General features: G+C 42.8%; 1 protein-coding gene across 1 annotated transcript in view; it reads right to left on the reverse strand.

Annotated features, from left to right (window-relative positions):
• The window catches only part of LOC143171959 (polycomb group RING finger protein 3-like), a 116,813-nt gene that overhangs the window by 53,061 nt on the left and 41,195 nt on the right, over nt 1-22,557 (reverse strand). Inside the window, exon 2 of the mRNA XM_076361145.1 lies at nt 7,478-7,518. The gene's annotated coding sequence lies outside the window, so the exon portion shown is untranslated. The remainder of the gene's footprint in view (nt 1-7,477; nt 7,519-22,557) is intronic.

Here is a 22,557-nt window from a genome sequence, read left to right on the forward strand (position 1 = left end):
GTGAGCAATTGCATTGTGCATCACTTGCTTTGTATATTCTATTATTATTGTTATTATTATTTTATTTCAATTATTCAACTGTTTTTATCTCAACCCATGAGTTTTCTCACTTCTACTCTTCCAATTCTCTCCCCCATCCTACCGGGGCGGGGGGAGTGAGCGAACAGCTGTGTGGTGCTCAGTTGCCGGCTGAGGTTAAACCACGACACGCGCCACCAATCAGAAAGGGCAAAGGGGGCTGCGAGAAATGCCGCGATGTCACCCACTCCCACAGTGCCCAGTGCCCTGGTCAAATGGTCCCTGCCACCGGCACAGGATTGACTTGTAGGCGGGCCCTCCGCAGTGGGAGCGGTGACAATGAGCGAGGGGGACCGACACCCCTTTATTCCGCTTACAGTTCAGTGGCTGCGGGGAGGAATGCAGCATGTACTGGCCTTGTTGGACACAGGGGCGGAAGTAACTATTTTGCATTCAGCTTCTCGGGACTTGCAGGGACAGACAGTCCTGGTACAATGATTGGGGGGGGTAGACTGCAGCTTGAGTTGTAACAGTAAAATTGACATTAGGTAAAGCACCCCAATTTAAAGCTACAGTGCTTGCAGCTCCAATTGGTGAATATATATTGGGAATGGATGTGCTGTGTGGCCATCAGATCAATACACAGTATGGACTTTTTGCATTTGGGCACCCCTGATTCATTCAGGCATTTCGAGTTGCAGAGATGATTTTGTGGGGTCATCCAAAGTGGGACCCGGTGAAGTTGCCGACCCCAATTCAACCCGTGTCATTGCGTCAATACCGCATTCTGGGGGGTGAAAAAGAAATTCAAAAGACTATTGCTGCTTTACAGCAAGCTGGCATTGCACAGATGGCATTGAGCCCGTTTAATAGTCCCATCTGGCCGGTGAAGAAGACAGACAGAACATGGCATATGACAGCCTATTACCGTGCTCTGAACCGGGTAACCCTAGAACTCACAGCAATAGTGCCAGATATGGTAACATTGCTAGAGCACATAACCACTGCTGCTCAGCTGTGGCACGCTGTAATCGATCTGGCAAATGCGTTCTTTTCTATTGATATTCACCCTGACAGTCAAAATCAATTTGCTTTTACTTGGCAGGCATGGCAATATAAATTTACCATGTTGCCACAGGCGTATAAGCATCCTCCGACCATTTGCCATATGTTGGTGCAGGCAGATTTAGAGTGAATCATCCTTCCTCATGGAGTCTAATGCTACCATTATATCGACGACATAATGGTGCCGGGATCAGATGAAAAGGTAGTTCAAGAAGCTCTGGATATTACATTGGCAGCGCTACAGGAGCAAGGATGGGCGGTGAACCCAAAGAAAATCCAAGGGCCCGCAGAAAGTGTTGTGTACCTTGGTGTGCTCTGGGTAGGTGCCAAAAGGCGAATTCCGCCGAAAGTACAACATACCATACAAGCGTTTCCCATACCAGCAGCTAAGGCACAGTTACAGAGTTTTTTAGGTTTGTTAGGGTTCTGTCGGGCCTTTATCCCACACCTGGCATTCTTAATGAGACCCTTGCAGGAATTGGTATGAAAAGCAGCACCATGGCAGTGGCGCCCTCACCACCAACAAGCTTTTGATCTACGTGAGGAAGCCGTGGTGGAGCATGCGCATTTGATTCCACCTGAGAAAGAGCGACCTTTTGAATTAGAGATTACTGCTGCTGGAGATGTTACATCTTGGGGCCTGTGGCAACAGGTGGCACTGCAACGCAAAGAGCCTATTGGGTTCTGGTCACAGACATTGTGAGGAGCAGAAGGCGGTTATACGCCCCTGGAAAAAAGAGATTCTAGCAGTAGTTTGGGCACTGCAAGGCACTGAGCGTATCACAGGGCCCTCGTCTGTGACTGTTCGAATGCCCATTCCCTCGGCCGGCTGGGTTGCAGATGAATCAGATCGAGCTCATACAGGGGTGGCACAGGCAGCCACCCATTTTAAATGGAAACACTATCTGCAACAACGCCTGCGTATGGGCAGTCCAACCATTTCAACCCCACGTGCGCTTCTGTTAGGGGCTATCACCTTTCAACATGAGCCATCTCTATCAGACAATCTGCCTGCGATCGGGCCGCTGACTGCTCCATCCCCCATGGCAGAAGCACCACCAGTTGATGATGTTCCGATAGAACGCCAACATGCAGTTTGGTTTACTGACGAGTCAGCAACCTACACCCCTACAGGATGTCATCAGTGGCACACAATAGTGTATGCCCCATATAAGGATGAAGTTGCATATGCGTGGGGGGGGGGAATTCTAGTCAATGGGCTGAATTGCGCGCAGCAACTATCAGAATAGAAGAGGCCACTGGAGAAGTTTTCTTATATACTGATAGCTGGGTGGCCTATAAAGGCCTACAAACTTGGATAACATCCCGGGAAGCGGCTAACTGGCAAGTAGCAGGTCGTCCCTTGTGGGGTGTTGACCTATGGCAGCAGCTACTTGAGTTTGCGAGATGCTTTCCCTTGTCAGTCTGACATGTAAACGCACACATGAAAAATAATACCCTGGAAGCTCAGTTAAACACAGCGGCTGATACCATGGAGAGTACCCATATAAGCGTACAGGTGGCTGTTTTACATGAGGCCGCAGGCCATTGCAGTGCCTCTGCTATGTGGCTTCATGGCTTAAGCAAAGGTATAGACATTCCTTTGATGGCCTATCACACTGCACGAGCTAATTGTGCCATTTGTACTCAGCTTACTCCGGTTGCATTATCAACCACAGGCGGTGCCATACAATGTGGATCAGCCCCACGTGAAGATTGGCAAATTGACTACATTGGTCCTCTCCCGCCTTTCAGAACATATTTCATAGAATCATAGAATAGTTTGGGTTGGAAGGGACCTCTAAAGGTCATCTAGTCCAACCCCCCTGCCATGGGCAGGGACATCTGCAACTAGATCAGGTTGCTCAGAGCCCCGTCCAACCTGACCTGGAATGTTTCCAGGGATGGGGCATCCACCACCTCTCTGGGCAACCTGTGCCAGTGTTTCACCACCCTCAGCGTAAAAAATTTCTTCCTTATATCTAGTCTAAATCAAGCCCCCTTTAGTTTAAAGCCATTCCCCCTTGTCCTGTCGCAACAGGCCCTGCTAAAAAGTCTGCCGCCATCATTTTTATAAGCCCCCTTTCAGTACTGATAGGCTGCAATAAGGTCTCCCCGAAGCCTTCTCTTCTCCAGGCTGAACAACCCCAACTCTCTCAGCCTTTCTTCAGAGGAGAGGTGTTCCATCCCCCTGATCATTTTTGTGGCCCTCCTCTGGACCCACTCCAACAGGTCCGTGTCTTTCTTATGCTGAGGGCTCCAGAGCTGGACGCAGGACTCCAGGTGGGGTCTCACCAGAGCAGAGTAGAGGGGCAGAATCCCCTCCCTCGACCTGCTGGTCGCGCTTCTTTTGATGCAGCCCAGGATACGATTGGCCTTCTGGGCTGCGAGCGCACATTGCTGGCTCATGTCCAGCTTTTCATCCACCAGTACCCCCAAGTCCTTCTCGGCAGGGCTGCTCTCAATCCCTTCATCCCCCATTCTGTATTGATACCGGGGGTTGCCCCAACCCAGGGGCAGGACCTTGCACTTGGCCTTGTTAAACCTCATGAGGTTCACACGGGCCCACTTCTCCAGCTTGTCCAGGTCCCTCTGGATGGCATCCCTTCCCTCTAGGGAATCAACTGCTCCACTCAGCTTGGTGTCATCTGCAAACTTGCTGAGGGTGCACTCGATCCCACTGTCTATGGCATTGATGAAGATATTAAACAGTACCGGTCCCAATACAGACCCCTGCGGGACGCCACTCGTCACCAATCTCCATCTGGACATTGAGCCATTGACCACTACCCCCTGGATGCGACCATCTAACCAATTCCTCACCCACCGGACAGTCCACCCATCAAATCCATACCTCTCCAGTTTAGAGAGAAGGATGTTGTGGGGGACTGTGTCAAAGGCACTGGTGAGGTCACATCTGGAGTACTGTGTCCAGTTCTGGGCTCCTCAGTATGAGAAAGATATGGACTTACTGGAGCAAGTCCAGTGCAGGGCTACTAAGATGATTAAGGGACCGGAGCATCTTTCATATGAGGACAGGCCAAGAGAGCAGGGACTCTTCAGCCTGGAGAAGAGAAGGCTCAAAGGGGATCTTATCAATGTGTGTTAATAACTTATGGGAGAGAATGAAGATGAGGGAGCCAGACTCTTCTCAGTAGTACCCAGTGACAAGACAAGAAGCAATTGGTACAAATTTAAACATGTGAAATTCCAACTGAACAGAAGAAAATACTTTTTTTTTACTGTGAGGGTAGTCAAACACTGGCACAGGTCGCCCAGAGAGGTTGTGGAGTCTCCGTCCTTGGAGATATTCAAAACCCGACTGGACACAGTCCTGGGCAACCTTCTCTAGTTGATCCTGCTTGAAGACTAGATGATTTCACGAGGTCCCTTCCAACCTAAATGATACTGTGAAAAGCATGTTTACCAGCAGCTAAATTTCTCTGGACAATTCCACTTGAAGTAACATTCTTCTGCTCAGACTACTGACTTTTCCTGCACAGGTAACTAACCTGATATGTGGCAGATAAGGACCAGCACTATATAGCAAGCTAATACAAGGTCCAAAAAAAGCTTAGATTAGAAAGACTGAGATTAGCCATCTTGCTTTAACTAACCCTATTCTCTAGGCAAATCCAAGCTGTCCTCTTAATTCCTTCTACAATATTATCTTTCAAAAAAAGGTATGAGATAGAAGGTAATACACCCCCCCAACCCCCATTTTGGAATGCAGGCAACAGGCTCTGTAAAAATCCTATCTTCCTACCTCTTAATCAGCAAGTGCCTTGTCCAAAAGGAAGCCAAAAGTGAATTTGAAAACTTTTCCAGAGCAAGTAATCCAACCTAATTTTGAATTTAAAAAGGAAAAAGAAATACCTCTGAATAGTAAATACATATTTCCAGTATCCATAAGTTGTAAGGTGGCTTGTAACATTCAAGCACAACTTATTATGCCTTCCAATAGTTCAAACAATAATTGTAACTGAGGGAAGTCCTATGGCCATTGTTAAACAAGAGATGGATTTGAAACAAATTATCCCATCCCTCCTGACTCTATAATCCACTAACCTAGTGCCCAGATTCTTACCTGCATTCAAGTTTAAATGCATTTTGTTCCAAATAAATAGGAAGTGCCCATGTAAAGCTCAGTCTATTTAAAATTGCAAAACAAATGAAATCACGTTGTTCACCCTTATTAAGCAGGGAATCATATTAATACCTCATGCATTGGTCTATTCAAGTGATATGAAAGACAAATTTCTTATCCTTTGGACTGTTTTCAAGCTGCACTGAGTACTTAAGGAAAACACTATCTGGCCATAATTACATAGAAATCAACTCTACTTAATTAAGATAGCATGATCACAGCATTTAAACCTTGTTGCTTTTACAACTAGCAGAAAAAGATTAGAGGTGAAAGTAGCTGTAGCTTTAAGTTACAAGAAGAGAGTATAAGTTTACCTGTGCAAAGCATCACCTAGACTAAAGTCTTCTTGCATCAAATTCTTATTCTTAATTTAAAAATAAAAATAAATCACATCTCCAAATTCAGCCTTCTGGATTAGAGACTGATTTATAAACTCACTAGAGTGCACTGGAGTTAATATGGGAAATACACACCTATATATTAACTGAAGATGTTTTTAGCTTGGCTTCCTTCAGTAACAATGCTTATGTGACTAGTCAGTGCATACAAGATGCATGCCCAAGAACTTCTGAATCTTTCATATGATTGCAGTCAAGTTCACAGGCAGAAATCTCATAGATATTTATGTTCTTAAATAAAAGCAAACAGTCAAGGAGGAGGGACCAGGACTTGAACATTTGCAATTTTACCCTCAGCTTTTGAATGTCTGTTTTCCATAACTGAACACAGCAAATCTTCAGCTGCCACCAAACCTCTATCCAAAATAAAAAATCTTAGCATAACTTGTTTAAAAAGTCAGTCACAGCCAATCAAGACAAATCTGTAGGATACAAAGCTTCATTAGCTCTGCTACTCAGTTACTTGTTTAAACAATCTGCTGCAGCAGAAAGTCTTAAACAAACTGAGAAGCACTGTAAATAACTGTCTGAAATTCTTTATCTACTGCATAATGGCATTTGATCAGAAACATCTTACTCTTAACCCAGCCAGTAAGTGAGAACCAGCGTCATAACATGATCCCCTACCCTCAAATCCATTATGGGAAGAGAGGAAGTTACTCTCCACTCTAATTTCACAGTTTTTAAATGATAAAACTCTTCTCAGATAGAGGATACCTCTTTAAAATTAATTTGTGTCCCAGTTACTGAAAAAGAAAGCAGGAAACATGAAATGTGATAAATCGGCCCTTTGCAGGTTAGATCACTCTTTAGGACCCTTGCAAACAGAGCTTAGAAGCCAGTGAAACAAGCAGTTCTGTGATGAGCTGAAGAGCTGTTTTTAACCCCAAAAAAGAAGTACTTTTCACTAGGAACCATTCTTTAGACAGAACCAAAAAATCCACATTGTGACTACCCTAAAGAAATAGGAGACCTCCTAAAGTTTCAGAGACCTGACTCAATCCTGAAGAGAAGGAAAAGTTTTCTTTTGAAAAATTAGAAAAACAAGAGTACTAAAAAGATTGAATGAGACCTAGCTTTCTGTGAGAATGAGAAAAAGACTATTTTTCTAAAATCTGTTCCAAATTGTAAGAAAAGGAATAGATTCCCTACAATTTCTTGAATGAATCCTGAAATTGATAAGGGAAGAACTAGCAAATTTAATTTCTAGGAGAGTGCTTTTGCTAGCAGCTGTAAAGCACTGAATTATTCAGACACAACATATCAACACTGGAGAGGAGTAAAAGAGGCAGACCTCTGAATAGATGGAACATGAAAACCAAAACAAAAAACAATCAGATCCAAATATCCAGCCAATATGCCAAAATGATTGTTTGAACAGAGACTAGTATTTCTTCTTTTTGGTTCTAAATAATGTTATGTTACCATACTGAGGCGAGGAACAGTATCGGTGCCTGATAGCCCAAGTATTCAACCAATGGATGGAGTAGAGGAAACTACAAAAGTATTTGGAGTACAGTCCCAATTTAAAGAAAATCCACAACAGAAGAGGGTGGAAGGGGGTAGACGTGTCAGTCAAGTATCCTCATTCATGCTATACTTTCTCTACTAAAGTAATGTCTTGTTAAAATTATCAACCAGAAGGGTAAGCAGTATATTACAGACCTCTTCAGTAAAGTTATGCCACTTATAAAACAGGATTGAAGAAGCAGCTTTCAGAGATTCCAGGAAAGAAAACTTATTAGACTCACAGAAACAGAGGACAAGCAAAGAGACCCCTCCTCAAAGGAGTGGCTTTATCATTAGCATATATGCTAGTCAGGAATATTTTGGGCTACATGAGGCATACCTCTTAAAACTGCATTTCTTTTCAGTCTGCCATCCAGAGACCTGAAAAGACAGAAAAATAATCTGAAAGTTAGCATCCAAAACTCCTTAAAATCCAGCCACCACATAGAAATCTTAACCTACTAAGCTCACCTAACACTACCTACATGTATTAATTCAAAACAACTCAAAGGAAAAAGAAACATTCATTTTTGATAAAGAAAAAAAGGGAAAGCCTGCCAGAATTAGTAGAAAAAGGAACTTCAGGAAACACCCATGTAACATCCTCTATGAAAGGACAAGCTTACCATGGAAAAGTAAAAACAGCCTGACTGCAGCCCAAAATTCAAGCAGTCCTAGCAGTTTGGGTACTCCTGTAAATAAAATACATGTTAAAATGCTAGCGCTCACTTGGCCCTGAACTTGTTTGTGTTAAGGGTTAGTAAGTATCCTTGCCCAGTCACCAAAAGCTGGTCTAGAAGTGTACTTCATTCTTAGCTTTCATAATGCATCAGTTTTCACAGGTAAGATCTGCCCTCAGGCCTCCCAGGTCCCTTAGCCTAGTGGCAGAATCTGGGGGAGTGAAGCATTACCCACAGTAGGGGAAGAAAGAATTAGGGAACACTTAAATTGGAGACACACACACACAAGCCCATAGAAACAGCTGGGATGTATTGAAGGGCACTGAGGGAGCTGTCCCATGTTGTTTCGAGGCCACACTCTACCATCTTTGAAAGGTCATGGCAATTGGATTGGTTCCTGATGACTGGAAAAAGGCAAAGGTCACACCCATCTTCAAGAAGGACAATAAGGAGGATCCAGGGAACTACAGGTCGGTTAGCCTCACCTCAGTCCCTGAGAAGGTTATGTAGCAAATCCTCCTGGAAGCCATGTCCAGGTACATTAAGGACAAGAAGGTGATTGGGAACAGCCAGCATGGATTTACCAAAGACAAATTCTGCTTGACCAACCTGATAGCTTTCTACAATGACATGACGGGTTGCGTGGACAAGGGGAAAGCAGTGAATATTGCTTACCTTGACTTTAGCAAGGCCTTTGAAATGCTCTCTCATAGTATCCTTGTAGCCAAATTGGTGAGGTATGGACTGGGTAAGTGGACTAGAAAGTAGGAAGAAAATTGGCTGGACCACCAAGCTCAAAGGGTTGTGATCAGCGGTAGAAAGTCCAATTGACAGCCTGTTACTAGTGATGTCCCTCAGGGATCAATATCGAGGCCAATACTGTTCAACATCTTTATTAGTGACTAGGATGATGGGACAGAGCGTGCTCTCAGCAAGTTCACAGATGACACCAAATTGGGGAGAATAGTCAATATGGCTAGAGGGTAGGGCTGCTATTCAGAGGGAATTGATAGGCTGGAGAAATGATCTGCCATGAAGCTTAACAAAAGCAAATGCAAAGTCCTGCACCTGGAACAGAATAACCCCATGCAACAGGACAGGCTGGGCACTGACTGGCTAGGAAGCAGCTCTGCAGAAAAGGAAGGGGGGGTGGAGGGGGCGGTCCTGGTGGATGACAGGTAGACCAGAAGGGAGCAGTGTGCCCTCATGACGAAGGCGGCCAACCATATACTGGACTGTATTAGCAAGAGTGTAGCTGACTGGTCCACGGAAATGATTCTTGCAGTCCATCTGGCACTTGTGAGACTGCATCTGGAGTACTGTGTCCAATTTTGGGTTCCCCATTACAAGATGATGTTGACACACTGAAGCAAGTCCAACAGAGAGCCACTAAGACAGTAGTCAAACATTAGAACAGGTTGTACAGAGAGATTATATACTCAGAACTCAACTGGTCACAGCCTTGAATAACCTGCCCTAACCTTGAAATAAGCCCTGCTTTGAACAGGGGGTTGGACTCCAGAGGTCTCTTCCGATCTAAAGTATTCTATGATTCCTTGACAAAGGTTCCTCAATGTCCTGGTTTCGGCTGGGATAGAGTTAATTTTCTTCCTAGTAGCTGGTACAGTGCTGTGTTTTGGATTTAGGATGAGAATAATGTTGATAACACATGGATGTTTTAGTTGTTGCTGCGCAGTGCTTACACTAGTCAAGGACTTTTCAGCTTCTCATACTGCCTTGCCAGCGAGGAGGCTAGGGGTGCACAAGAAGCTGGGAGGGGACACAGCCAGGACAGCTGACCCAAAGTGGCCAAAGGGATATTCCATACCATGTGACGTCATGCTGAACAAAAAACTGGGGAGGTTGGCGGGGGGGGCAGGGCCGCTGCTCAGGAACTGGCTGGGCATCGGTCGGCAGGTGGTGAGCAATTGCATCGTGCATCACTTGCTTTGTATATTCTTTTATCATTATTATTATTTTCCCTTCCTTTTCTGTCCTATTAAACTGTCTTTATCTCAACCCACAAATTTCACTTTTTTTCTGATTCTCTCCCCCATCCTACTGAGGGGGAGTGAGCGAACGGCTGTGTGCTGTTTTGCTGCCTGCCGGGTTAAACCACGACACTCGATTACAGCCAGCCTGTGAAATTCAGGAAGAAGAAATCTTGAAAACTTAGTTGGATTTATGGGGAGTACTTAAGAAGAGAGGGAAGAAACTACTAAAAATTACAGTGACATTTTAGTAGTGCGAATTCCTGTCAATTAAGACAGAAATAATCAACTTTTCCCACATTAGCCACTAGGGATCAATCAAATAGTATCAAGTTTTGCACAAGCTACTAAATAGCTATTAAATAGGACCAAATTCCAACCAAGTACAGCTAAGAAATTGTACTGAAGTAGTTAATCTGTGGAAAAAATCTTTCTTTCACAAGAGATGTGCAATGAGAATCAAAGGCTCTTGTTATTTTTCTGTCCTTTCATAATGAATTTCCCAGCTAGACAACCTTTTTAAGCCATCATTTACAAAACAAGCATTTTGTAACTGCAGTATCTAATCAGTAGTTTTATTCTTCTTGTTAGTAGATATTCAGCAAAAAGTTTCACCCCCAATATGAAGATAATCTTTCAAGTATCTTACCGAGCAAAGGAGACATTTCCACCCACAAAGCACAAAATCCACAGCAACCAGGAGAATTTTTTTGGGTCAGGCCCACGCAATACAAAATATAGAATAAGCATAATGATTTTTTCATATTCATGAAAGAAACTGCTCACTAGAAAATGTCCATTTATGAAACTTTATTTCTGATCATCACACTGGAATCTTGCATGACAGTTAAACAAGTTTTCTTTGTTGAGCAATTAAAAGCAGTCTTAGAACTGGATGCCTCTCTGCCCTTCAGTGTTTCTAAAATACTTTCTCCACAGCACAGAGGTGCACCTTTCTGGTTTTCCACTCATTACAAACATAGATGAAAGAAAACATGAGTCTGCATTGCAACATTGCAGCAAGAAAGTACTGAGAGTAGAGAAAGTACCAGGTGTCCACTGGTTGAGGATTTTACCTCTACACAGGATAATGACAAAATCTATACCAAAAACTTAATATGGTTTTGTTACCAAGGTTTTTCTAAGCAATGTTAAAAATTTGAGAAGGTAGAAAGCTACAAATCTATTCAAAGGTTTTACAAGAAAAAAAAACAACACCACTTTCTCCAAAAAGACAACAGGAACATGATTACACCGCAAAAGCAACTTCATGCTGCTTACATGAGAAAATCCTGGTACTGAAGGGCATAGACAAGAACCAGTAGCTGCAAGTTTAGGGCAGACAAATAAGACAGGAGTTTGGTCATCTAATAATTTCAAATGAAGCTACAATGCCCTTCTGAAATAGTTTTTTATCAAAGGAACAATTTGGCCAAATAAATTCTCCCATTTGCGACAGATCCACATTAGGAAAGATGGTTTAATGGTCTCATAAGCACTTGTTTTGAGGTTTAAAACTGATATTACTGTAGTTATGGAGTTTACTGTACAGTAGCTGTACATGCACAAAGTACTTTTATGCATATTGTAACTATGCTATGCTTTATTATACTAGTAAAGTTTAATCAGAACTTTTTTTTGGAAAACCTTTACACCTTTCAACTCCCAAATCCAATCTTCACTAGGTTTTCTCACAACAAAACCTGACAGAAAACGCTACCATTTTAACCTGATATCTGGTTGCCTTGATTATCAAAGCTGTGTAATCTGATCATTGTATTGTTCAAAGAAGCTCTTATTTCACATGGAGTCTTACTCAAGCAGCACCTACCACACAAGTAGGTTTGCTTTAAAGCTTAGAGACACTTTAGGAATGACTCAAGGCTCAAGGCAAGAGGCTGGACTGCACAGCCAGAAGAGTTGTGAATTCCCTTTGGCAGCAGCAAGACATTAGCTTTGCTCCACTGTTTGTGAAGCCAGTCTCCAACACAGTTAAGCAAGGTGCATTCCAGCTGCCTCTTTTCAATTAAAATGTATTAGACTGTTCAAACCATTAATTACTTGGGATAGGGTCTTGGCTCATGTCTAAAGAACAGCCTAACACTCTTTTGGGTGCTGAATAATCCCTACCACACAAGAGAAGGGGAAAACTTTTCTACAAGATTATAGTTGGAGAAAAACAATCTCTGACCAACCAGATTTGGCCCTACTAAACCAGTTTTCCATTTTTGACAAACAATCACTAGCTTATCTAAACCTAAATTACTCTCTGTGCTCTTCTATTTACAGCTGAGAAAACAAGTTCATACCTGCATCAAGATGTAATACACCTGCTAAGAAATCTGAAGGGGCCTTGAAGTGTCAGAGCTTTCTAAATCTTTAGAAATACTATATAAATACAGCACGGCCTCAAGGGTAACCTTTTTCATTAATACCACTTTAACTTTCTCTAAATAAAATCTAGTTCATTATCACTAGAGTTCATTATAGAGGCAGCAGGCTAGGCTTTTGAAAGAAAAAAAATATTTATTTTTGTGCACTATTCCAAAATGCAGTCTTGACAAAATATTACAGAAATAATTTGTAATATACTAGGAGGAGAATGTTACAATGCATTCTTTGTTCAGAATTTAGAGTTAGAAATTAAAAGTCATTATAAAGTGTCCTGGTTTCGGCAGGGATAGAGTTAATTTCCTCCTAGTAGCTGGTACAGTGCTGTGTTTTGGATTTAGGATGAGAACAAAGTTGATAACACACCGATGTTTTAGTTGTTGCTAGGTAATGCTTACACTGGCCAAGGACTTTTCAGCTTCCCATGCTCTACCGACTGAGAAGGCTGGAGGTGCACAAGAAGCTGGGAGGGGGCACAGCCAAACTGGCCAAAGGGACATTCCATACCATGGGACGTCATGCTCAGTACATAAATTGGGGAAAGCTGGCCGGGGGGACCCCTGCTCGGGGACTGGCTGGGCATCGGTCGGCGGGTGGTGAGCAATTGCACTGTGCATCACTTGCTTTGTGTATTATTATTATTATCATATTATTATTATTATCATTTTATTTCAATTATTAAACTGTTTTTATCTCAACCCACAAGTTTTTTCTCTCTTGTGCTTTTCCAATTCTCTCCCCCATCCCACCGGGGGCGGGGGAGGAGTGAGCGAGCGGCTGTGTGGTGCTCAGTTGCCGACTGAGGTTAAACCACGACACAAAGGCACTTTGTTTCAATTCAAATCACATGTATCATGAAGAGATGGAAAGACCTTTGTCTTCCAGTAATTAAAGGTTGGCTAAAGAGAGCCCTCAGTCTCATGAAGAACGAAGTCCCTTCAAAATCAAGTCGGCAGTGAGATTCTGCTACAAAGTAGCTGAGCTACTAAAGTAACAGACACAGGACAACCTTCACCCAAGTCTTATCTTAATCTTCATTAAAACATCCTTTTGTAGTACAGATGAGAGACTCTAGATACCAACTGACTTCTGGCTTTAAAAGCTGTCAGCTAAATAAGGGTGCACATTTGTATTAATGGCTTTCTATGATTTTATGCAAGGTAATCAAGGCTCAAAAAGACCACCCCAAAGAAGCCAGAAGCTAAGTGAGGCTGTCATCAACTCCTACAGAACTTGTTTTAGTTGTTATGTTTGAAGAGATCTTCCCCTTCCTCCCTCCCATCATATACGTGTATCAGTCAACTTCCTTCACAGAACAAATATCTCACTTCTACATACAATGAAAAAATCCAGTTACATAGGATGTTATACATATGTCTGTATCTATAGAAACCAACCACTTATTCATACAGACTAGGAAATATTGTCTCTCTAGTGAATAATGTTGTAATATTATGTAGTAGAGTATAGGGATTTTTGTACCTACTTATGAAGCAGTTACTGACCTCTATTAATCAGGAAAGAGAATTGGTTCCCATTCTCATACAGATATTGTTGTATTTCTAATAACGGGATGAAGAAGAATAATCTCTAAATAGCAATCAAAGACAAATACTGCTGGATATTTACTAGGAAGCCTTCAAAAATTCACATTCTCAGCCATCTGACTCCACCTATTAGAACAGGCTCAATGATAGATGAGTAAAGCATTGACTGCTAAAAAGCAACTCTGTCATGAGAAGCCAGGAGCCACCAGCTGCCAAAAAGTTAGGAAGCTGCTAAAATTTAACTGATTGGACATCTGCAATTTTTTTAACCATTCCAGTAAAATTTAACAAAGCCCAGATTACAGTCAGCCAACTCTAGCCAAACTTGAAGCCTTAATTGAAAGAGTCTGGAAAAAAAAAATGTATATTTATGCCTCTAGTTAAGATTTCAGCAACCAACAACGGTTTCAATTTAATTTCTCTGACAATCCTGCCCCAGCTGCTCCAACAGAAGATGAGTGAATGAAATAACTAGAATTGCCCCTAAACCTTGTAAACGCATAACAGCTACCATGTATTCTTGTGTCTGATGTACCCTCATAACTTTTATAAAACCAGCTGTTTGACAAGTTATACAACACAAAAAATGAGCCTTGTAAAAACTCCTTTCCTCTTTTGTTCTTGAAATCCTAGAGTAGTTTTAAGATGTACTCTGCTCTCCATTTTAGAATCACAGAAAAGTCTAGGTTGGAAGTGACCTCTGGAGATCATCTGGTCCAACCTTATGTTGAAAGCAAGGCCTTAGACTAGGTTATTCAGAGCCCCATCAAACTAAGTCTTGAATATTTCCAGCGAGGGAGAGTCCACCACTTCTCTGGGCAACTTATTCCAGTGTTTAATTGTTCTCACAGTGAAGAATTTTTCTGTTATATCTGGACAGAATTTCCTCTGAAACAACTTGTGCCTGTTGCCTCTTGTCCCATCACCGTGTTTTCTTGTGAAGAGAGTATCTCCACCTTCTCTAACAACTTTTTAGGTATTGGAAGACTGCGATTAGATCCCCTCAAGCCTTCTCTTTTCTAGGCTGAAAATCAAGTCCTCCAGTACAGTAACTAATAATGCCCTAACTAGGACAATTGTAGCTTTTTCAGCTGGTGGCTTATTTTGACATGTTGACCAAACCCAAAATAACTATGTTAAACCAAATATGCAAAAAGAAGAGCCTTGAATTACTGATATTCTAAATCCAGCTACCTTAGCATGAACTTCTCACTATTTCACTGCAATAAACTCTATCAACTACATTTAGCAAACAGCACAAAGGTAAGAAAGTTGGGGGGGGGGCCCCATTACATTTCATTAGCCATGCTTCTTGCAGGTCATATGTTCTGAACCCATCTTATGAAATCTATATTTGGGATCAGTCACACTGGCTAAAGGAAAGATTCCATCTCTCACTTTTGCGAGGCTTAATGAATTCATTACAGGAAGACATCCCTTTGAAATCTCTTTCAGTTGTTGCATGTGCCTCACATAAAATGAATACTACACTTTCTTGGTATACTTCACAAAGTGAAAATTCCAATATTCTGTAATAGCTGGATAACTGAACAGGGTTTGTTTATTTATTTATTTATAAGAACTGGAATATTCATCCTTTTCCAAGCCATAACATCAATAGCGAAGAATTCTCCAACTTTCACAGTGTGGGTTCAGAAAGGGCCACTATATTCTCAACATTTAAATGTTTCACTCAATAACTTACAGGAAAAAACATGAGGTAAAAAAAATCAACAGTTAAGGCATTTCTTCATTACATAATCTAATAATGAATCAGTGTTCAAACATACCTTAAGGAACATATGGAACATACTTTGATTGTTCCAGTGCAGTCTTTTGTCTGTATTCTAAGTCAAGGCCATTAGCACCAGCTACATTTCCCAAACTATGACAGACAAAATCTTAAGATAGAATGAAACCTCAACTATAGAAATAAAAGCAGCATCATAACAACAGTAACACTACAACGTTACACTGGTCTAAGGGACATGGTCTGAGAGAAGAACTCAGTGGAAACTGACAACAGTGTTCTGGGTTGTTTTGTCAAAACACGGAGAAAGACTGCTTCTCCATGAAGCTAATCTTGAACAAAAACTGAAAGGTCTAGATTATCATGGCCACAGAAAAATCTCAGTGATCATCACAGGAGTGTTTCATTTACGTAAGAGCTGACAGACTCATTCCTGTGGTTTAAGAAATTATTGCCTGCAACTGTCCACCCCTTGCTAGACATGGCCACCTTGAAGCAAAAACATATATTTGCACCTCAGATGCTCAACAGTATGTCATATTAGCACAAACCATTGATGAAGGCAGGTTTTGCTAATATAGCCTGAAGATGGCAAAAAGGGCAAGAGGAAATTCTTCAGAAAAGGGGTAGGTGGAGTAAGAACTAGATTCACCAACTTGCCTGTCAGCTAGAATTCTGTTTTGTTCTCCTACTCCAGATATTTCAATTACATATTTGACCTTAAAGGTCTCAAAAAAATATTATCTGTATTTTCTCATACTGCTTAGTGCTCAACAGGGTTTGCACTTAAATGAACAGAAGTAGTGAAAAATGTTTTTTAAATTTCCTATTACTAACCACTTAATTTAACCTTGGAGAAAGTAAGAAATTATCAATTACCCTTAATCAGCACCAGCTGCAGCATTAACCACCAGCTTTGCTTATTCTACCTAGCATGGGAATTTATTACCTTGTGAAGTTTCCCATCTCAGCTCTACATATAATCATTTCGTCACATGTTAAAAATTTGACTTTGTAGAAATATCTGAATAGAATAAAGTACATGACCTTACAGAACAGATCAGTCAAGCCATTCTTCTTTAACCAATGATAGCAACTGTACTCTCTAGCCTCTGAATAGTTTATTTTCAATTAATTTGTGAAACTATGTTCTGTATCTAAATTATTCTACAAAACTCCCCAAAATCCCTTAAAACAAGGCATGGATGTCAAGTTTTATGCACAAGGGAAATAGTGCTAGATAAGACTGAGGAAAAAGTTGATGGAGAAAACAGCTAGCGGTTTCTACCCTGAAACTACACAAAGAGAGCTAACACCGCATTAACAGTGAACTGAGACAAAATAATATATTGGGGTGGCAGAAATGAAATCAGTAGAGAAGTGAATCATGAGACCATTTTTTGGTAAGAAACTACGTGGAAAAGTAATATGGAAGTAAACAAGTAATTGCTACATTGTTATTACGTAGTTGTGACTAAAGCATCCACAAAAGCACAAACAGGAATACTGCAATGCATTACATTTGCAAGTATTGTATAACTATTTCACAATGACAGAAGCAGACTATGTATATAGTCCCACAATAACAAGTAATAAAATAGAAAAATTAAGAGAGCAAGATCAATAAAGTTTAGCTTGTAGATATTACATTAAATTTCTTCTACATTTTATATAAGAGAACATATATTATTTGTCGTGGTTTAACCTTAGCAATATCAACTGTGGCATACCACTTGGCTGCCTTTGACTCCAATTCGTATTGAAGTTCTAGCATGTCTGGCACAGCAGCACTCAGCGGTGGCGTGACTTCATTTAGGCCATGATAGTCTACTGTTAGTCTCCACTCTCCATTAGACTTCCGCACTGGCCATATGGGACTGTTAAAGGGTGAGCGAGTCTTGCTGATCACTCCTTGGCTCTCCAGTCGACGAATCAGCTCATGAATGGGAATCAAGGAGTCTCGGTTGGTGCGATATTGCCGCCGGTGCACCGTGGTGGTGGCGATTGGCACCTGTTGGTCTTCGACCTTCAGCAACCCCACAACAGAGGGGTCCTCCGAGAGACCAGGCAAGGTGGACAGCTGTTTAATTTCCTCCATCTCCAAGGCAGCTATACCAAAAGCCCACCGGTACCCTTTTGGGTCCTGGAAATACCCTCTCCTGAGGTAGTCTATGCCAAGGATGCACGGAGCCTCTGGGCCAGTCACAATGGGGTGCTTCTGCCACCCATTCCCAGTTAGACTCACTTCGGCTTCCAATACAGTTAGCTGTTGGGATCCCCCCGTCACCCCAGAAATACAGATGGGTTCCGCCCCTATATAGCTTGATGGCATTAGGGTACACTGTGCACCGGTGTCTACTAGAGCCTTATACTCCTGTGGGCCTGATGTGCCAGGCCACCGAATCCACACAGTCCAGTAAACCCGGTTGTCCCTTTCCTCCCCCTGGCTGGAAGCAGGGCCCCTCTAATCCTCATCACAGTATTCATTTCTCATTTCTTGTAAATACGAGTCAGAAGTTTCTTCATTAAGATCAGGAGTAAGATCAGCCCTTCTACTCTCTCTGGGGAACTGCCCGCTGGAAACTGGAGCAGCAATTTTCCTGGAAGAACCTCTTCCTGTGATTGTTTTCCCTTGCAATTCACATACCCGTGCCCCTAGGGCTGAGGTAGGTTTTCCATCCCACTTCCTCATGTCCTCTCCGTGGTCACGCAGGTAAAACCATAGGGTGCCCCGTGGTGTGTACCCTTTATATTCTCTCTCTCGAGCAAAAGAACGCTGACTCCTAATAGCCGAGATACTGGTCCGTACAGGTGGGGAGTAGGACCTATCTTCTCTGAGTTGCTGGATCTCCCGGGACAGTTTCTCCACAGCCGAGATGAGGGAGGAAGATAGACTTTCCTCGTATTGCCGGAGTTGACCAGCCAATTCATCCACCGTTTGTTCCTCTCCATCTTTCCAGGTCATCACTGCCAATGAGTTGGCATATGACGATGGTGCGCTCCTTATAAACTTCCGCCACATGGGTCGTGTGCACTGGACTTCGTCTGGATCTTTGGATAGCTGTTCATTGCTCAGGTCATCATAAATCACCTCCAGCACAGCTAATTCTCTCAGAAACTGGATACCCTTCTCCATGGTGGTCCACTTGCTTGGGCGACATATGACATCTTCCTTGAAGGGATACCTTTCCTTCACGCTTGACAAGAGTCGCCTCCAAAGGCTGAGGACTCGTGTCCCTTTTCCAATTACTTTATCAATGCCCCCTTCCCTAGAAAGGGATCCCAGCTGCTTGGCTTCCCTACCCTCTAATTCCAGGCTACTGGCCCCATTCTCCCAACATCGGAGCAGCCAGGTGACAATATGCTCGCCTGGACGACAGCTGAAATCTTTTCGTATATCTCGCAGCTCACTCAGGGATAGAGATCGGGTGGTCACTGCCTCGTTTATGAGTTCTTCCTCTTCTTCCTCCCTGATCAGCGGCTGTCTCTCCTCCTCCCGTTCTCGTGATGGCCCTTCTCCAGGGTATTCGTACAGTTCTTCCTCCGCTTCCCTTTTAGAAGAAGCTTCTTCCTCCCTTACTAAACGAGCTGACTTCCGCTTCCAAAATTTCTTCTTGTGTACAGGGGCGACTGATACCGGCACAGGCTGGTTCTTTGGTTCAGCCGCAGGGCGTGTCACTGGGGTCTGAGTGGCCACAGGGCTTGTCGCCGGGGCTGAAATGGCCACAGGGCATGTTGCCCGGGTCTGAGTGGCCACAGTGCGTGTCGTTTTACCGTCAGAGCCAGAGACCTTCTCTTCCCTTTGAGGGTACTGAATGGTGTTGAACAGGGCTCGGTAGGCATGGGCCAGGCCCCAGCACGGTGCAGTGATCCGCGTCTCTCTGGAGTTGCCAGGGTGACAGCATACTTTGTCCAAATGTTCTACTAACTTTTCAGGATTCTGCACTTGCTCAGGGGTGAAGTTCCAAAACACTGGGGGTGCCCATTGGCCTAGGTACTTGCCCATCTTGTCCCACACACCCTGCCACTCATAACTATTCGTCTTTGGGGCAGATCTCTGGATGATATTCTTAAATTGCTTACTAACTTTAGACAAAACCGAAACAATTTCCCAAAGAAATACCAATAGAAGTATCTTAACGACCCAAGGCTGTTCAAAATGCTGAAAAGTTACTGTAATGAAGGAGGAAACATCATAGAAGAAGGTAGTGACACTGCCATTCTGTATTTCCTCCGTAAAAAAACTCTCAGAGGAAGAACTGTAATTGCTAATTGTCTCCACAAAGTGGTATCCGAAGTACAGTAATGGCTTCAGCACGACACTCAGATAACAGCTTACGCCCAAGGACAGTGTGTTAAAAACAAACCTCCCAAGCGAAACATCACCAATCACTGCAGACCACAGCCAACTGCAAAAACCAACACCAGTCTCTAACATGTACGTGATGCAGATTAGACAAACCAATATCGGGAACAGAGGAACCAACATCGTGACCCACAACTGTTAACAGATATAAATTCCTTAATACGCTCCGGTTAATCTGCTATTATCTCAATCCCTTCGAGCCCCACGTGGGGCGCCAAAAAGGACTGTCGTGGTTTAACCTCAGTCGGCAACTAAGCACCACGCAGCCGCTCGCTCATTCCCCCCCCCCGGTGGGATGGGGGAGAGAATTGGAAGAGTAAAAGTGAGAAAACTCGTGGGTTGAGATAAAAACAGTTTAATAATTGAAATAAAATAATAATAACAATAACAATAATAATGTAATAATGATAATAATAATAATACACAAAGCAAGTGATGCACAGTGCAATTGCTCACCACCCGCCGACCGATGCCCAGCCAGTCCCCGAGCAGCGGCCCCCCCCGGCCAGCTTTCCCCAGTTTATGTACTGAGCATGACGTCCCATGGTATGGAATGTCCCTTTGGCCAGTTGGGGTCAGCTGTCCTGGCTGTGCCCCCTCCCAGCTTCTTGTGCACCTCCAGCCTTCTCAGTCGGTAGAGCATGGGAAGCTGAAAAGTCCCTGGCTAGTGTAAGCATTACCTAGCAACAACTAAAACATCCGTGTGTTATCAACATTATTCTCCTCCTAAATCCAAAACACAGCACTGTACCAGCTACTAGGAAGGAAATTAACTCTATCCCAGCCAAAACCAGGACAGTATCCACCCCTTACTCTATACCATCTACGCCATGCCCAGGTCCCCCACTTTCCAATATATTCCCATTAATCACCACCCCTTTTCCTGTCTTTTGATATATATACACTGGGGGGAGTTAGCCAGGTGACCGCTGCTTGGGAACTGGCTGGGCATCGGTCGGCGGGTGGTGAGCAATTGCATTGTGCATCACTTCCTTTGTATATTCTTTTATCATCACCATTATTATTATTATTATTATTTTCCCTTCCTTTTCTGTCCCATTAAACTGTCTTTATCTCAACCCACGAATTTTACTTTTTTTTTTTTTTTTTCCTCCAATTCTCTCCCCCATCCCACTGAGGGACGGGAGAGTGAGGGAACGGCTGTGTGGTGTTTAGCTGCCTGCCAGATTAAACCACAACAACGAGAGACCACCCAACCAAGGGGAGCCTGTGGTTCCAAGTTCACAGCTTGCAGCCTAAGGCTTCAGCAAATTTAGCTACTAATGCTAAGCATGTTATGCTAAACAAGTTCTATATAAGTAGTATACCAAATCGCACAACAGTCCCCCCTTTTGTTTTTATAGGCATACCTGCCTTATAAAGGGTCATCAAGAAGGGTATGTCTATACCCTCCCATGCTCCTAAGTATTATGTTTCTTAAACAAGTCTGAACACATTGAAAAAAGCAACAGAACAGTAAAAGCATAACAATTACAGGAAGTAAAATCTTAATAAGAGTGGCTAATAGGCTTGATAACGAAGAATTAAGTCCCCAACGGCTGAACAGTGTTTCCCATCAATCTTTTGAGGTGCCTGGGTGTAGATGGGAAACTAATGATTGAATAGAGTTAGCATCTGTTATCACTTTGCCCGTGTTATTGACATAGAAACAGCAAGATTGATTAATAGCTGCACAAACACCCCCCTGACTGGCTAACAATAAATCTAAAGCCATTCAGTTTTGAAACACCATTTTAGTTGGTCCGCTATTGTTTGCATGCAGGCAATAGCCAGATTGGAGTTAGCTGCTGTACTATTAATAAAAAGTGTTAAACAATGGAAGAAGCCCAGGGAGTATATGGTTCCTGGGGTTGGTCTATTAGGGTCGCCACCAGTTCTGGATATACAAAGTATTACTAAAATGGATCCAAGGAGCATCAACAGTATCAATACCACAAGTTCCCACATATAATCAATAAAAAGGCTATACAATTAGAGCTAAACAGGCTGAGCACTACGGATGTGTGTAATTCATCTGGATGTTATTCCCAAATTATCAATATCCTGTATTGTTGCAAAGCTCTTATAACTTTTAGTGGCTGGTGTAGTCTGCACGCACAGCACCAGTTTATGTGTCCAGAGGCACCTTCCCTAGTTATACTTCCCTGACTCCAACCCTGTTGACAATATTCCCAATGACCTTTAAAACAATTATTAGTACACCTTCTAGGATGACATGGACCACAATTGTTACAGGATAACCAAAGCCAACCGTGCTGCAGGATTGGTGGGGTTCTGCGTGGGTGGTGGCTATTCATTTAACTGATATTCCTTAGGAATTCATTTAACATGCGAGTGATGAATCCAATTCTCTTCCCCCGTAACTTTTACAACAAAATAGGAAGTTAATAACACAGCATATGGACTCTCCCATTTATGGTCCAACTTCATTTTGCGAGAGTGGACTTTTATCATTACTGTATCCCCAGACTGGGTATCATGTACTTGCATTCCTGCTGGTACTGGTTGAAACCATTGGGCTTGTGCCCGATTTTCTTGTAGATGTTTTTGTATTCCCAATACAAATTTGGTAACCCGTCCATCTCCATCTAAGAGGCTGGTCCTAGTGGGGACAAAGGTCCCGGGTATAATTAAGTGTCTGCCAAACACTATTCCTGTTGATGACAACCCTGGA

Source organism: Aptenodytes patagonicus, chromosome W, assembly GCF_965638725.1.
Source record: "Aptenodytes patagonicus chromosome W, bAptPat1.pri.cur, whole genome shotgun sequence".
Classification (NCBI taxonomy): Eukaryota; Metazoa; Chordata; class Aves; order Sphenisciformes; family Spheniscidae; genus Aptenodytes; species Aptenodytes patagonicus.